Here is a 19,938-nt window from a genome sequence, read left to right on the forward strand (position 1 = left end):
TCGTTTACAATACTAAAAAGTAGAAAGCCTAAGAGGCAATCTTGAAAGCAATTTCATTTCATCGCGGATTGAACTCATCTCACAAAACATTTCCAAAGTAAGTGCGACGTTTCCAGAGAGTGCATACGGACATATTCAGAGAGTCTATTATAAGCCTTTTCATAATACATGTACATGTATGAATAATACTTCAAGTATAAAAAGGTTCCTAGATTGTAGATTAAAATATGAATTATTTATTGTCTGTCATCCGGAGATCAAAACTGAGATGAAGTGCATTTTTACGTATGAATATTTTATTTAGAGTGCGAAAATTATAAGTTGAAGTGTCATGGCCGCTGTCGTGGCGCTGTGATATATTATGAAAGGATTGTCAGTATTGTAGCTCTCGAAACGACCACGCTTCACGTTAAACCTGCCGCAGTCTAGTATGGCTTGCCACTATCCCTGAAGCTTTAAATATTCTTCCAATACTAACAAATGTATACTACATAAGAATATTATAATTAAAACGGGTTTACATATAAAAATATAATAAGAAGCTATGGCTAAAAATAAAAATATGGTTGCGCCAAATTGTGGTGGCCGTAATCCTTACTTCCCACCTCCCTCAAATCCCAGTAGTATTGTCACAAGACCGAACAATGAATGAGCAATTCAATCAAAATAATGGCGTTATTGCGAAAAACATTCAGTTTCTCCAAAACCGCCGTCGCGCGTGGGTCAGCTCAAGAATACTACTGGTGCGTGTTGCCGCACAGCGTTATTATACAGACTGATTCAGAAGTAGTTCGTAGCACCCGGCCGGGTCAGCTTTATATAGTGAGACCGTCGTTCAAGTGATACTTCTGAATACCTGCCAAGCCGTGATACCGGCTCTCATCATTCATACAATCAATCTCATTATTATCATCCATAAACAGTGTATCGTCAAGTGCCGCGCACCAGGTAACCCGAACAAACAATACCGAGCGAGTGATAGTGCAACCAGACTACGGAGCCATCATCAACATCATGAAAAGGTCAGTGTCTGGCATTCCGTTAAATCGCCCCCACCTCTAGATCCGGAATCCACATCCTTCTTAAAGCTATACAGTCCACTGCAAAAATTGCCACCAATATATATTTAAAAAAGCAAATTAAAATATTAGACATAAAAGCTCTAAGAGGAGGTAGGCAGGCCACATCATTTGAATAATTATAGATTATCGCTGGATAAATTACGTTATCCAGTGATACACAAAAGTTGTAAAGATTGACCAAGAGCCCACTTAATTGATGAAATAATCATGTTAAGCGGAAATAAGTGGTTACGAAAGACTTTACACAGAAAAAATGGATAAAACAAGGGAACTGCAGTAAATCGGGAATTATATTAATATTAAAATAATCTTTATATCGGTACTACAAATTAACAATACAATATTAATGGTAGTATATACAAGTGTATTCACGAGAAAAAAAATCTGTAAATATATTGGACACACGACTGAGACATAAAGCAAACTAGATTATGTAGAATATGCTTTCTTTTTTAATTACATTATAAAACAATTTAAATTCCAATAAAAAAGGTGATATCTTTGTAGTGAAACTTCTTTATTGTATGTCACGTAGGTATAGTAGACGTGAAGTGGTCTCATAGCATCATTTTCTTCAGGGCATTTATGGTATATTTCATAGTTTTCCTGGTCTCTTAAGTGGCTGAAATGACACTGGTGTCGTTTCAAAGTGTAACGTTAAACAGAATTTACTGCCAGCGTTTAAAAGTGGGCTGTGGCATAAATGCAATCTGCTACATTGACATTATAGAAAATAAATAAGGCTTTTAAATTAAAATCTTCCATCTCAATTATTACTTATTTACTATTCCATGCCAAAAACACCTTATTTAAAAAATATTTTGTCATTTTAATGGACATGCGAAGATCGTGTATTTATTCATTATAGAAATGATTTATAGTCTTATAGGGTTTAGGTACATATACACAATTTAAAAGAATCAAAATTAAACAACGTATAAATGAGGTGTTTTACGTTAATTGAAATAGGCGGAAATACTCGCGAGGTCAAATGATTTCAATCCAGTATTATGAAAGAACTGTGTGAACGGACGAGGTCACTGAAAAACGCATTTGTCACGATTTTACTATTTTTCATTATTATAAGTTGCGAAAGCTAAAGTAATCATTATGAAAATATTCGGTTCAAAGTTTAAAGAACATAGTAGCAAAAACACGCATTAACATAAATTTTGTATACCTAGGTATCGGTTTTTTGATACTGCGAATGTAAATATTAATATCTAATTAACATTTCGTACATATTCGTATTACCAAATTACAGTTCAATGTAATAATATTGATACAATATTAATTTAGCTATTCCCTTTTCACATACCAATATTTTAATATAGTAATATGAATCAAACACAAAAAGTACCGTGTTATTTATTTATTTAAACACTAATTACCTACACATAAAATTGTCATTAGATAGATTAAGTCACCTGTATTTACAAATGACAAAGACTTCCTGAATGAAAAGAATGCTGTGGGCTACAAACGGATATTAGTCACACAATGGCCTATGGCCCTATAAGATAAATGTCTCAAAGACAATAGCAAAGGTGAACTGCTTTACTGACCCGAAAGGGCTCCTTATCAATGACAAGCACCTTGTACAGGTATAATATAACAAACTAGGTACGAGTATATACGCATATTATATTATTTATTTTATATTAAAAGATATTTATAGTAGGTATCTGATATAATAATAAAATTACTTTCAATATGTACTTTAAAATAACTATAAAACATATAATAATTTATAGAAAAATAGTTTTTAACACTATTATAAGGATACATAATATAAACGATGCATTTATATAAAGCACGGAGATGTTATGTTCGTCTTCAATTCTCCGAGTTTAAAACGTTAGCCGCCTGTCTGTCTGAGTTATATTTCTACTAAATCTGAGCTCTGATGGCGCGTTTATTTTTTTTTCCTCCAATTTAATCTCGAAATAATTCTAAGTGAATGCAGCCATAATTTAAAATGACGGTTGGCGCTTGTACCTTATTAATCGCATTCAAATAAATTCAAATGACGAACGACTCAGTCAAATCACGAATAAAAGCTTTATTTGCAGAAAAAAAATACTATTTCATATATAACGGGATATCATTATACGACTTTGATAAGGAAATTGGTATAATATTTAATTTTACTGATAAATTAACAGATATATAACAAGGAATGTTTGTTCACGATTTCATCAATCGGCTAGCATCAGTATTTTGTATAAAATGCACATCGAAAAACAATATCGAAAATATTTTAAAACACATTTTCAATAGCAATTCATATTTAAAGTTTATTTAATTAGGTACTTTTAAAATATTTTTAATATAGTGAAATTTAATTCAGTAATTAAGTATTTTCACGAAAAACATGAATATTAAAATTGAATTAATACATATTTTCAGGAAATTCAGCCTTTCGTGGTGATAAGGCATGATTATATACAATTAATTATAATCATCACTGACGACGCGTAAAAATATTTTCATACACGTTTTTTGGTATGCTTCATAAATTATTTATGATAGATACCACATCAAGATAGTTTAATAAATAGATTTTATAAATAATTATTGAAAATGTACAGTATTTTTTTCACCTCCAAAATTATGCTTTTTTATATAAATGCTTCAACATTATATGTATATGATTCTCTTTAAAGAATTAAGTATAATATTAAATAATATTATATAAGAATACGGAATATTTGGTTGAATATTATAAAATATTCTCTATAATAATATCAGAAGCAGACATCATCTCATCTTCCTGATCTTCTTTCAATATTAAAAGTGTATCGCACGATAATCGGTTATCGAAAGGGGATAAGAAGTGCAAAGAATATCCCATTGTGAAAGAGCCGTGAGATCCCTTTGAACACACTTGAGCAGACAATTTGCGCGTGCCCATGACAATGGAGGCGCAACCCCCTGGGGGTGTAGGGTCGAAGGAAGAGGGTACAGATAGAAATACATTACTAATGAAGAGGAACCAGTTCACCCTTTTGATTATTTACTCCTCGGCGATATTTTGTAGGTAAACGATTTTGAATTTTCACAAACAGGTGGATACCGGCTATAAAAATCACGCGTATTTTTAAACACTGGATTAATATATTACAACAGAATTAAATTCATCAATTTCTTTCTAAAATTAATAATTCATTCAAAAATTTGAGTATTTAAATAGAGAGTAGAAAATGTGACGTATAAATATCGTCAAATTGTAATATTCTTCAAAAGTAATTTAAATTCAAAATATTTCGTGCTTTGTTATTATTTATGATAATCTAAAATAATAAAAATATTACTGTATATACTTTTATAATATATTATGACAAACTATAAAATATACATATTAGACGTTAAAAAAAATGTACCAAACTTGAGCCCTACACCTTTCCAATTGACTGAGCTTTGTAAAAAATAAGGTTATGTTATTGTAGTACAATATTTGTGTTTTTTATTGATGTTAATATTCTCTTATGTGGTTTTTTATTCATTGATTTAAAAAAAAATATATTTAATAACGACCGAATATATATTTTTTGGAGACATTATTACTGGTCAAGATAAGTCATTTCCATTTAAAATGTTAACAATAGTCACCGCGTATTGAAAAGTTCAAATTATTATTTATTGAAGTATTTTAATATTTCAAATTTATTTCAATGCCATTCGGATAATAGCAAATAAAATAAATCTAAAATAAATTAAAGCTAAATTGTATATAATTATTAATTTGGAGAACCAATATGACATCTATAATAATAATTTTGATTGGGGTTTATACAAAGCTGTTTCTCTATCATTTTAAATATAGCCCTGGAAAATGCACATCGATTATTTAATAGCTGTGTGAAAATTCACACCCATTGGTTAATGTAGCAAAGCAAATTAGTGCACTCAAATTTTAATAATTATTTACAGGCACCTTCATAAATAAAATAGGGGTAGGGTAAATTATTTCCAAAGGGCAGAAAACAAAAAACCTTAAAATGGCTTAATTTGATTATGTTGTATGAGTTTGTCAATTTATGGCTACGGCCGTATGTTGTAGCTTAACTACTGGGGAATGACAAAAGAAATAGCGTATTTCAAAAAAACACTACCTTATTCTTAGGTCAATAATTATTATAAAGCAATCATTATTCATAAGATGTTTATCACACTTGAATGGTCAAAAACATAGCTTATAATAAATATCTTTAAAATCATCTTCAAATGTGTTAATCTAGCCGATTTTTTGAATAATAAAATGCCTAATTCTTGTCAAATTTGGGATCACAGAGATTATCAATATAATTTTTTATCGTGAATATTTTACATAAATTATCTCATAATAAATTATACTAATGGTTTTAAAAATGCGTTTAAAAATTAATAAATGTAAAAAATCTTAACACCACTGCACAGTTACGTACCGAAATATGACTATATTCTGAAACATTAGAGCGAGAGGTTTAAAAGAATACTATTTTATGTAACAAAAATACTTTATGCAGTCATCAAATGTTTAAAATAACTATAAAGGATAATAAGGCTTCAAAATTATATAAATAGATTATCTACAACGTTTAAGAAGTGTCCAGGATCATGGTTTGAAAATACAATAAAAACTCAATTTTGACCTTCGACGAGCATGTCCCCCCTTAAGCTTAATATGTAACAAATTATACTATGAAACGACTTGACGAGAATTTTCTGTGAAGTGAAAAACTGAGGTATATATTATATTATATATTTAAAACATATGCCTAACCTTTTATTTACATGCATATTTATAGGTATGTCCTACTTATAATTATTGCATATAATATATCGATTTACGACGATTATCGTATCAGAAATGCGTAAGATTTTTTTTATTATCAAATACATCATGAAAGACTATAACAATTATTATTTCAGATACTTCTCATAACACAAGTCTCATTAAATTTACGACTGACCTGGGTATCAGAAGCTTTTTGCTTTACAGCTTATGCTCGATATACTAATAGAAGTGGATATAATTTATATCTAAATTAAATAGTTTTTGTTATATAAATAATACACGTGCGTAATATGCATCGTTATGTCAATATAACTAATTAATTAATTTCAAACCAAAATTATCCAATTAACACATTTCAGTTCATTTTCCCGTAGAGTTTGTTATTAACTTTTCCAGGTCGCAATCGTAGAACCGCGCGTTAATCTCCGCGACAAGATTAATCCATAAGCTCCCATGGCGAGCTTTTGCTAAGAGGGACGTAGCCCGGAGCTTTCCGTTGCTTGAGAAAACACTTCATCGCCTAATGCGTCGTGTTGTTATGGCTAAGTTTTAACATAAATATTTTCATTCTTATTATATGCTTGCTTTAGTGTGAGAAAAATATTAAATTCACTTACACTACACTATTACTTTTTTTCAATAATGATATTATTGCTTAATTATTAGAAAAATATTTAATATTCTACTTTCTTTATTATTCCTTAGTAGATTTGAGGACAAGTGGTGGTATTTAATAAAAAAATTATATTCCTGGTCAAATGAATACAAAACAATAAAGCTAAATAAGTTTGTTAGAAAATTATCAATAATTATTGTTCAATACATATTTTGTATTCTTTTAACTATGTGTAAGTATTTCAACCGAATTAATAACTGATATCAATATGGACACTATAATATCATACATGCCGTAAGGTATTAGGTTAGGATAAGATAATTGTTTTGCCACACTGCAATGCTTGCCTTGTACCCTACATGGACACCACACTTCTCTAGAGAATTGTGCAATCACCTTATAATAGCAGTTAGCAATTTCTTCTTGAACATATTGCTTATTATTAAAACAAATAGATTTCAAAGAAAATTTATTTGTATCTTTTTATGATGCCTTAATAAATCCACTACTTTAAAAGCCAATACGTTATTGCTCAACCGTCGCGGGTATTATTAATTGAAATAATCATTTAATATTAATTGTCAAAGTTCAATCTACTCTGCACCTATATTATCTAAAATTTAAATAATAAATAAATCATAAAAGAAAATTTATAACAATAATAGAATATATAGGTACTTTAATACACTTAAACATTATTTACACCCACGATGGCCATGCAGCCTAAGCGCCGGACTACAGCGTCGTGGATCCCTGGTTCGAATCCTGGGTGTGACTTCTGGTTTTTTTTTTTTAATTTCTATTTGATTCAGAGTATGGATCTAATAGGTTGAGCAAGTGACTTACATCCATTTCTCGTAAAAACAAAATCTGTTAATATAAATATTTACGCTGTGAAGGTCCATTATGATCTTATTAAGATCGGACATGGTCGGAAAAAACGTTATTCGCTAAATAGATATTGTTGAAACGTTAAATTTATATATACATATTATTGATCAATTTTATCATAGTTAAATGGCATTATAAATAAATATATATAATAAAAAATATCTTTTTAAGGACTTTTTCATACACAATAAACACAATGGTTTTTTTAGCATGTTTCATCCTAATAAAATCATATGTTCCTCCACAAAGTAGAAAATCTTTTATATAATAATTTAGAATCGGAAGATAAACTTTATTTGTTTTAACTTTACTGAAAACTACGCTTTTATACAAAGTTTACTGTACTATTACAATGGTGTTTTTTTAATGCATTGTATTAATAAACAGAATCTTCCAATCTATTAGTGTTGATAAAATTACATGTAAATCCAGTAGTGTTGTAAAATAAAATTTAAATAAAATATACTCAGTACTAAGTTGAAACAGGAATACCAAATTACATTACAAATTATTCGAAACTAGCGAAAGTACTTTAACTGCAGTGTTGCATTATTGCCTCGTGAATAATGGGCTGAGTTTAATTTCCTTTCAGGGGCTGTCGATGACATTATAAACTTTATGAGCTCAATAAAATATACCTTACGTATACATGAAAAAAATGCTAATCATACATTGTGAAACTAGTTTCTAACAACAGCAAAAGACCACCCTTACAATAAGTAGGACACAATATTATGTTCTTTCATAAATTTAGATTCTTCAAAATCAATAATCTAGCGTTATTTAAAATAATAGATGCGATTTATTACAACGTTTTTATTAGCTCGTATTTTTGTTTGTCCGGTGGTTGTTTATCCAGTACAAATCTTGCAATCGGTTTTTAACTAACTTCTCGACTAGCTAGATATTTAAAATTTTTAGAATATATCAGAACACGATGCCAATGCATACTTTTAATACTTTTAGCCATCTTTAAATAGAATTGAATTCATTTTCAGTTAATTCTGTTTTTTATGAAAAATTATTTCAGAAAAATCCGTAAAAAGTAAAAGACTATTATTGGTTGCTAAGGGGGTGGTCCTAGCAACTAAATTATTAATATATACGTGCGTTACTATGAAAATCAAAATGAAATGTCAAAATGACATTTCAGTATTCTATATTTGTTTGTTTGTTTGTTTTTAATTTACTTCATAACAAGTACAAGTTTCAGCATATTGAGCATAATAATTCAATATAAAATTTAAAAACGTTGTATAGGAAAACGAGTGTAATTTTAATGTTACAAGTTTTGCTATTATTTTACCATTCAATAACTACAACCATCTTTGACAGACATAAATGTATTTTGAGAAATTACTTTTTTCTTGGTGAAATAACACAAAAGATTCTTCCGAATCCGTTATTAATACTTTCGCCTTTCTTAAAAAGACGAATGAATAACCCACACGAAGAAGTGAAGGAAAAAAGATAAAGAAGGTTTTCTACAAAATAATATACTTTTTTTTATGAATCTTGAGGAAGAAAAGTAATACCAACTGGGTTTTTTGTTTATTGTTTTTATGTTTGATCATTGAAATAGAATGAATAACCATGTGAGAAAAGATGAATAAATACGTTTACAATTACTAATATAAATATCATTAATATTAAGACGATTCATTATATTTTATTTGAAAGTTTTTACGATACTATTAATGGTATTTTTAAGAGGAAGAGATATCTAAAGATTAATTTGGTCTGTAAAAATTATTCAAACTGTTCATACTTTTTGTTTTCACGTGAATTAAGAATACAGTAAATATCATTACATTACGTATCAATATTTATAAGCATTTATATAGGTGCGTTTACTCTATCGAATAAAATACATTTTTGATGCCAAAGATATAGATACATATTTAAATATTTTCTATAATACGGTTCTTTATGACTAGACAAAATAGATTTTGGCTATAAATAATAATGGTTGTAATCCAAAAGGGTTCCACTAGAGTCATATTCAGCGAAACACATACAATAACTGAACTACCTAATATAACTATAACGCCGGAAATTGTTTCAGGTGGTTACAAGGGCTTTGCGCCTGTCTACTTCAAAAATTCTTAACGTAATTCTATATGCAGGGATGTTTTATTGAGATAATTTTAATATGAACATAGTTAACAAAAATACCTCAATAAAATATGTACTTTAGTATCTACAATATATTATAATTACGTTATCTTAAATACTATATTGAAATAATAACAAACTTTTCTATTCCTATAAAACGGTTCATAATAAATTTTATCAAATGACCTTAAGTTTTTCCAAATATTTCAAAATAAAACCAAATTCAAAATGTTTGTCATTATTTTTAATCAATAACGACGTAGATCATTAAAGTTTATGACTTAATTTGAATGTATATTTTTTGATCAAAACTTAAATTTTACAGAATTTTTAGTTTTTCTCGCCTTAAATGGAAATTATTTTCCAAAAATAAATACGTATGAAAACTTTATGAAGGTTCTCCCACCCTATCATTTAATTCAAAAGAGAGCTTTCATAAGAGTGAACTAGTTCATTTTAACAATTGACACGTCCAAAATAGGGTAACAAACTTTTGAATAGTAATGTATATTTATTTCAATATACATTCAACCATGGATATTAGAGTAAACTTTTGAATATTCAAATAATTTATTTACAAAAGTTTCTGTCTGACTTTCATAACATATAAAAATAAATTAATTTCACGGTCATGACATAACATTAGCACAATAAAAAACTTTCGGATAGATTAGAATTTAGTTTAATATATTATTTAATACACAATTACTAAATGATATGGTTTTCTATATTGGAATCCTAAAATCCTGGGAATTTCAGAATTTTCAATCTCATAATTTGGGCTTTAATAAATTGAACGAAATACCAAAATTGCAAATCCAATTATTTAGCATACTGACATTTCATAATTGACTATCTCTAACACGAGTTAGATACTAAACGTCAAAATAAATTGATATTCCATTGTGAACATCTTATTACACTATTAAGATAATTTAATTATCGTATATAACTAACATTCTCTAACTTAGAACGAAATAGTGCGTTTGTAATTAAGTATACACAATAGATACGTGCTTTTATTGTATTAGAAATTAGAAGATTTTTATACCCATACGTGCGTATCCCAACATTCATCAGCTGATTAAATATAAAATGGAATTGGGGCACGTTTTTCATTTGCTTTGAGACACAGGTAAAAATTGCCAACTCTATTTTAAGGAATCAACTATATTAAATCATTACTTTCATTGGTGATTTGTACTTTACGGATGAAGAAAATATTATATGTATTTAGTTAATTTATTAAAATATTAATAATATACATAATTTAAAAACACCTCAGAAATATACTACAAGAAAAAATCTTTGAAAAATAAGCGAAACATCCATTAAATTTTGACCAATATACTTTACCAGTCAACCCATTTATACCATAGATGGTCGGTGGTAAAGGGTGGAGTTAGGCTGTTAAGATCCGCCATAAATAGTGCACACTAAACTTTGTCAGTCATACGTATTTGTTTTCATTGAATTAAGACTACAATTTACAGACGGTGTTGGTTAGTTTTTAAAATTCAATTAAGCCCTATGAAACCAAGCTATCTGTAAATTGTAGTCTAAGTTCAATAAAAACAAATAATGTGCACTATTTATGCCGGATCTTAACAGTCTACCTCCACCCTTCGCTACTGATCTACGTGATTATGACGAAATTGGCTAGTATTATACACAACAGTATACACAACTGAAACGGTATTCAAAAATTATGTGTGTTCAATAAAGAATATTGAATTCTCAAATCTTTTGAATTATTTGTTGTATAATTGGCAAAAAAGGAAAAATAGTCGCTTACTTTTAATAACATTATAATAAATCAAAGGTAATTACAAATTATAAAGTGACATTACTTATTAGTCCTTCAAACTTTCACGTCAATGCATATAGGTACTAATTTTACCGTATATTTTGTAGTTTATTATAAATTTATATCAGAAGCTTATTAATAATGAATTAAATGATTAACTATGATGTAATTAACTAATGGGTAATAATAGAAACACATATTAGACGAGTCGCGAAAATTAACCGTTACTTTTATTGAATGAAAATGATTTATTAATATGTATGATATTAGAACTTTATAGAAATGTTCCTCTAAAACAATTTAGTACAAAATCTAATAGACGTGAGGAAACGTGGTCAGAATATTCGCTAAACCTGACCGGTTATCCAATGACGTCATAGTGCCTTATACACCCTTACGCTCAACCAAACAGGTATCGAAACGACAATATAAGAACGTATTAAATATTATTTCGCCACAAAATTTCTCCTTCATACAGCAGGTATCTCTTCTGATGGTGTAGTTTATAACAAAATTTCACGTAATACGCAGATTTTGTAAAATCGAATCCCTTAACGAGCTTCAAATTTTCTACTCAACGCTGTTGCTTGAGTTTTCTGCATTAATTATTTAAACATTGACAACTTTTGACGAAGCATAACATATTAATTTAGTAAACCTTAAGTAGACGATGTTTGTGTTCGCACATCTTAATACAACGTGTGAAATATTTACGTAGAGATAATAGTATAATCAGTGAATAAAATTCATTTGTAATTTTAAGGAAAATATTTAACAACTACATTCTATAAACTATTCGCGAAAAACAGTATTTCTCAATAATTTTATCATATGATACAAATAAAAGACAATGATAGACATTTTAAATTTATATATATATTTTACAGTAAAAATCTTAAACGTTTTTTCTTCAAATATGTGAGGTTAGGTTTATGACATCTAATATTTAGAATCACGACTACCTTTTTAATGAAACCTAAACAAACGTTTTTCTCAAATGACAAGTGCGTTTCTCTGTTGTTTTTTTATACTTCTTCTTTACTTTCTCAAGAATTAAATTCAACAGAAAAAGACTTCGATAAAGTATAAGAAAGAAGCCTAATTTGGGCGAAGGAAATTGCAGACTGTAGATTTTCCAAACGGTAGAGGACTTTTGTTTATCTAATTTTCGGGTAGTTTTTCAACAGTTTTCCGTGAAGAATAGTAAAACATATTTAACTATAATAATATACTGATTGACCCGTACTACTTCATACGAGAGCATATATTATAGTCTGCGACTTGTTAATAAAAATATTATATTGAAAGTATTAAATTTTAGTTTTAACAATACATAAAAGTGGACTATTATTAAGAAGATATCTAAATATCATGAATTGCTTTTAAATTTTGATTTAAATACCTATTAAAATATACCATTCCCACTCCAATAGCAATGAAATCAGATTAAAATAAACGAGTGAAAGATATTTTTGTTGTTTTAAAAACCTGTAGGTGAATGAGAAATGATTCTCAAAATAGTTAATTTCATAATTCCAATATCCAGTATATCAAAAAACATTACATATTATATACATCTCAGAAAACGTTGTTTTTCTTTTTGTCAATTTTATGAATTCAAAGAAATCTTTGAATTCTTTTTTCAGGAGAGAGAAAAAACTATTATATTTTCATTTATAAGTTCAACATTTAATAAACTTTCTATACACAATTATAACAATTCCAAATATGAGGATGATTGCAAGTTTTTTTTTGTATAATATGCAAGATTTATAAGATATTTTTAATACTATAGATTTATAAACTAGATTATCATTATAACTTAACAGGTTAGATGCTACCTATTATTCCATATATATTTTTCGGAAAACATAATTACTATGAAATACACAATTTAAATCCCATATTCACAATATTATATTGATAGAATTATGTTATAGAAGAGTTTGCAGTCCAAAACATCTATAAAAATCAAGAATTCGGATAATGGAGAATAAGCAAAAACTTTATTCTATCAATTAAATGATTAATTATTTGGAAAAATAAAACAATCTATAATAAGTGACATCTACCACGTATTCGTATATTTTTACAACATTTTTTACAACGTTTTTATTAGCTCGTATTTTTATTTGTCCGGTGAGTTGTTTATCCGATACAAATCTTGCAATCGATGTTTAAATAAATTCCCGACTAACTAGACATTTGAAACTTTTAGAATACATCAGAACACGATGCCAATGCATTCTTTTAATACCTTTAGCTATCTTTAACTTGAATTGAATTCATTTTCAGTTAATTCTGTTTTGTATGAAAAGTTATTTTGGAAAAAATCCGTAATTCAATCAACTAGTATTGGTTGCTAACTGGGTCATCCTAGCAACTAAATTATTAATATATACGTGAGTTACTATGGAAATCAAAATGACATTTCAGTATTCTATATTTGTTTGTTTGTTTTTTATTTACTTCATATCAAGTACAAGTTTGAGCATATTGAGCATAATAATTCAACAGAAAATTTAAAAACGTTGTATATAAAAAGTTTTTTTTATCTTGTAATTATTTATATTGTTTTTAAAACATATATTATATTATTCCAAATAAATAATATAAAATTATTTTTATTTTATTAAAATTCTATCATGACTAGTTGCCTATATTTACAACTACATGAAGTATATAAGGTTTATTGTACCATCATAGATTAAAAAAAAATACTTAAGTATAATTATATTGATTAAGTTACCATACATAATTCGAGTTATATATACAAATAAGTAGTTTATTAGTTAACTATATAGTATTCACATAATATGTATCTATACATATACATTACTGTTTGACGGCGGTTATTTTACTTTCTAGTTTATACACCTACAATAAAACTTTATACCCTTTTTATTATATTATACTAAGCATATCTTAGTTTGTTTGATATTGTAATAGATCTTTGGGTTATAGTCGCGTGTTCTTCTTTCTTCAAAGTATGGCCTCTACAATGAGCCTGAAACGTCAAGGAAGAAAAAAAATCACTCGATGCTAACCCAAAAATCTATTATGATCTTTTCATGTGTCTTCAAATGTTGAGAACTTTACGCACTGTTTTATGGGCATTTTCGCCAAAGTTTGTACATTGCGTTTTTGGCATGTCCCATGACTTTGATTGATTTTTTCATAGTTATTATATTATAAAATGTTGGAAAGTTATGTACTTTTAACATGCAAATTTATTAATTTACTCTATTCAATCAGTTAAATACAACTATCTGACCTGTATATATTTTTAATTGATTATTTAGATCGAAAGGTAGTGCGTTTTTACCATGTCCCACCCATAAATTCAAATAAACAAAGTCTGATTTCGTCATAATTTTGAGTGTGTAAAATTAAATTCGTAGTGTTTTCAACAGCTTACATTATATATTTTTGGAAAATATATAGTTTTTTCGTAAATTTGTACCAATATTGAAAAAAAATCACGTTTAAAGTGTGTCCCAGGATATTTGAAAAAGTGGAACTCCACATTCCGTTACCACGATTTTAGCATGAAGGCGAAAAATTTTCACTATAAATATGTTTTTTTTTAATGTAGCAACATTTTTGTATAACACTGATCGCCATGTACACTTTAAATTGTTGGTGTGTGTCGGTATCGCTATCGGAACAGGTTGCTTTCTGGGTTGGTCATTTAAGAAGTTCCACTACTGTTACCACGATTTATAAGGTAAGAAAACACATATTTCTATTTCACATACTACACATATGGAGCTTATCTTTCATACTACAGATATAATAAAACATATCGCAGGTTTAACAATAAAACTAAGCTAAATTTTGGCTTCAAACACTTCTGAAACAGAATCCGTTACTTCCACTCCGAAACTATATTGGTGGTAACGTATATGTGGAATGTAAAAGTAACGAAATGGCATGCATAAAGTTGGGTTTACAGTGTGTGTTTAGTTCTTCATAGATTATAAAAAAAATTATTTTGTCTGTTCGTATGAAAAACAAAAATATTTTCATTAAAAAATATAAAAAATAACCTGACTATAATATAATAATATAATAAAGATTAAAAAAGTATGTGATATGTCTGAATACGCAAAAATAGCGCACATAAAAGTATGGAGATAAAAAAAAACAACAGAAGGAAAAGAAAAAACACCAGACTGAAATAATTGCGAGACAGGCACTGGCTCTGTCATACTCTTTCTGTTATACGCCACCAAAATTTTAAAACTTCTCCATACATTTTAGGCATAGAAATTTATAAAAATGTATGAAAAAGTATTTTTTTGTCACGTTTAACAGAAATGTGTACTCGATTAGATTTAATACCTAGAACTGTAGGTATTCACGAAATGTCAGAAAAGTACGTCTTGATTACAATCAACCTGTATAGCTACATTTTATGTTGATGAATACAATTAAATTTCAAGACAACATAAAGTCGAACTTGGTTATTACGAGGAAGATGGGACCGACTGAATTTGCTTGTTATAAGCGTTACTCGTTATATCAGAGAATAGGTATTTTTAAATGAGCATGTCACATTACACAAAAAGCCGAAAATAAAAAATTTGGAAACCATCGTAAAAATCCCCGAAACGAGCATGGCATTCATAAACTACAAAAGAAGTTGTTTATTGTAATTAACGCTGGTAGGTACCTACGGACTTCACAAACCTTGGATTTTTCAACCATATGCGTGGATACTTTTTTATTATTGTCGGTGAAACACCAATAAGGTAGGTACTTAGACACTTTACTAGTGTCATAAACGTAATCCGACCCCGGCGGCATCCTGTCCAATCGGATTTTATTGCTTAGGGTCGAAATGTTTTAAAACGGTCGACACATTAACAGTATTTTAGCTCGGTATATCCGATAAGTTGCTCGTTATAACAGTGAAAGAATTAAATGTATGGCGAAAATCATAAACCAATTGTCAACAAATGTTTCGTTATTACATCCGAGATCTCGCTATGTCAGAGATCGTAATAACCGAGTTTGACTATAATTATTTTCGTAAAAGTTATATACTCCGTGCCGCGCTAGGAACTCGCGTCTGAATCCCTTGCTGATTTTTTTTTTCATATATTGTTAATTTGCTTAAAAATATTTTTTATCTGAGTTACAAATAATATAAATGCCAAATAAAGTTATGGTAATGTATAGTGTGTCAAAATTATTACCTACCTTATTTTACAAGTATTGTGAAATTTATTATAAAATATGTCTATTTTAGTGATTAAGTTTGATTTGTTTTGTTATTTTGACGCACGTTGAATATTTATCTGTCTATCAAAAAATTCAAATAAATTTCATAAAACAAAAATTTGTTTTTATGGTAACATGTAACTTAAGCTTTACAAATTACACTCCGTTACCATTTCGTTCCATTCCGAAAATGTCCCCAAAAAAGTTGAACGTTAACTATTTTTCATTTGATTATTAAATAACGAAACTTATTTATTTTTCCAATAAAATTTAGTAAAAGTGATTATTGTCTTTAAAAAAATAGCAGAACGAACATTGATTGGTTTTTTCAAATACTAAAGGAAAAATGCTCTGCCATTATAGACATAGGGTAACGGAGGGGAACGAAATGTGCCCAAGAATTAAAATTCAATAATATTTTTTGACTATTTGTAGTTTTATTTTGAAGTGTATGGTTTTTTTAATCTAATAGAGCTCTTTTAAGTGATAAAAAGTGTTTCATTCATGTTTTAAAAGCTAAGTTTCGTAGTCACGGAACGGAAACTTATTATGCCCAATTTCATAATAAAAATGATATAAATATTGTATTAATCAATATTTTGCTGAAAAATTGCTATCACCAATTCAGCAATAGAACAAGGAATCTGCTAGCTATATAAAAATGGTTAATTTGAGTGAAAAAATAATATTACCCAAATTTCAAACATGTACAAACTTTGGCGAAAATGCCCTTATACTAGTTTATCTAATTACAATAATCATTACGTTGTATTAATTTAATATGTTCAAAAACTGTTTTGTAAATAAATAAAATAATACTTATCTGAATTATTAATTGATAATGTAAATTTATTAAGTAAATTAAACATATCCTAAATACTATTAAATTGTATAGATAGAGTACCTATTATTATGTTGAATCTTGAATTAATAAATTTATTTAAGTACTTCGATTCCAACGAGAATTAACACTTAGCAACATAAAAGTTAGATGCGTAATTTTTAATTTAAAACAAACTAAATATAATATCTATTTATACAAAAATTAAGTAAAATACGTACGTGATAAATAATGCGATGGTGAATATTATGAAAACAAATGTTGACATTTTTTCGCAATTGATAGACAGACACAAAACAGATGTCGTTCAGTAAAAAAAATGCTACGAAAATAAATTTTCTTTTGATGAATGTGGTTTGAGTGTGATGCCGTCATAATCTGGTCTATTTTTTGATTTGCACAGGTGAATTATGGATGTTTTTATTACAGTATAATAACGTCACAATCGATTTGCAACTCAATATGAATATAAATGTTACTAAATCGTTTTAATCGGACATTAAAAATTAATGAATGCTAATTCTTGCCGAGTTTGGTGCGAATGTTGAATATTTTTTCATTCAATCCGTTCATAAAAAATCCGTTAGTATAATAAGTTACGCAAAATGTAAGTACGACAATTTATTATCAGCTATTATTTTCTATATGTAAACATTTAACCGTGTACATAGAGAATAAAGTTAAAATTCCCTATCTAAATTGCATAAACAAGTTCCAGTTTATTATATAAAATTTAAACGAAACATGTAGTATGCATTCCACATAGTTTAGTACTACAATGTCATTATCATTTTGTTTTATTTTAATTGATACAATATTAATTATTTACTTGTATAAAAAAGCAACAGTTAATCCGATACTGTTTATACTTTCTATATTATAATAGAAACAGATTTTTTCAAGATCTTGGTCATTGGTCTAATAATATCTCCATTCATTTGATTTTATTGATTTAATGGGTAAGTTTTCCCGAGTTACCGTTTTTATGATGTTGATAACTTTTGTGTGTACAGTCTCTTATATTATTATACCTGATATATTATATTTATTTATAATAATAATTTTCATTCAATTAAGTAGATAGTTAATAGTGCAGTTTAAAAAAATGAAACCTACTGTAGCTCTTCTGTCAAATTAATTTTAAATTCTTTGATAACATAAATTTACTGAGGGACTTGATAAGTACAGTTTTGCTCAAAAAGTCGAAAAAGCGACCCGGATTTGGATGACAAAAAATAGTATTTATCAGTTATATATTCTCCATAAGCCTTCATAGAGCTTTAAAGATGCTAAAACAGATTATTATTTACTATATAATCAAAAATTTTATCGAATCATAGTGATATTTAGTTTTATACATCCGCAACCATCATAAAGTAAAAGATAACAAAATCTCTAAAACAGCTAAATATTAATTTGTAAAATGATTTATACAATAATATAGATTTCATCTAGTATATTACGCAACAATGGAAGTAACTACCCGCAATTTTCATGTCTGATTGCTGAAATAGGTATTAAATATATAATATTTTGTTTTATCAATAGTATTGACCTAAAAATATATCTGATTTACAGACATTTTTATGATACTGAATTATGTACTTATGTGCTAAAATTGTATGTATTTTGGACTTCGGTTTGTGATGGTTTACATATTAAAAAGTATGTTTATTACTGGTTTAGTAACGTATTTCCATACTAGTTCATGAATTACGTTCCACATTTTTTATGATAAATAAAAACGAATCGTGAAAATTCTGCGGCTATAAATTTCAATACACTGATAGGGAGGGATATTTCGCTAGCATAAACAAAAACTCCGTATTAATATCGGTGTGGTTATGCTTAAAAAACCATAAATATTTGTTTTGAGTAAAGCCATACACTTCTTTTAAGCGTACACCATTAATATTTTACTCTGATACTACGTCTTCACGTTTAGGTTATGTATATGGAAGTCCTCCAAAATAATTTTCTATTTTATTTATTATCTATAACGCAAAAATTTCCCAAATTAAATTTCGAAAAACTCCATTGTAGTAAACAATCTGGAACAACATTTCATGAACAAGATTGATTGTTTGTTTATACTGTTAGAGATCATTTCTAGATAAAATTCTTGGAAAATGCTATCAAAGCAAACAGGAACAAACATTTGGTGATATTATAAAATATTTTTATTTTCAGCGATAAAACTATACGTTTTCTAAATCAACAATTGAGGCTATTATTTGTAACGTCGGTTATCTTTGTTTTTAGGAATTTATATTCAGTACAACCTATATACAAAACATTGTAAGTATATTATTTACTTCACCAAATATTTTTAAACAACTATCATACACGCAAATGCGTATATAATAATATGATGAGACTTTTGACGTCATATTTTATTATCGTAAAATTATATTTTACCGTTGGTCAAATATTATATCAAGCCTCTTTAATATTATTCATTTTTTAACAAAGTAATGGTTTTCATTAATGATGAACAGATATAAACAAAATGGACAAACTATTATTGAAAATATTACTACATATTAAATCAAGATAGTTTTTAAATACGAGTACAATGAG

General features: G+C 27.9%; 2 protein-coding genes across 8 annotated transcripts in view; both read right to left on the reverse strand.

Annotated features, from left to right (window-relative positions):
* Positions 1-19,938, reverse strand: part of dnc (phosphodiesterase dunce) — an 847,926-nt gene that overhangs the window by 424,675 nt on the left and 403,313 nt on the right. The gene's annotated exons all lie outside the window — the stretch shown is intronic.
* Positions 1-19,938, reverse strand: part of LOC147067746 (uncharacterized) — a 54,929-nt gene that overhangs the window by 31,854 nt on the left and 3,137 nt on the right. The window lies entirely within an intron of this gene.

Source organism: Rhyacophila brunnea, unplaced genomic scaffold (assembly GCF_057557595.1).
Source record: "Rhyacophila brunnea isolate RB1 unplaced genomic scaffold, BYU_Rbru_1.0 scaffold_3, whole genome shotgun sequence".
Classification (NCBI taxonomy): domain Eukaryota; kingdom Metazoa; phylum Arthropoda; class Insecta; order Trichoptera; family Rhyacophilidae; genus Rhyacophila; species Rhyacophila brunnea.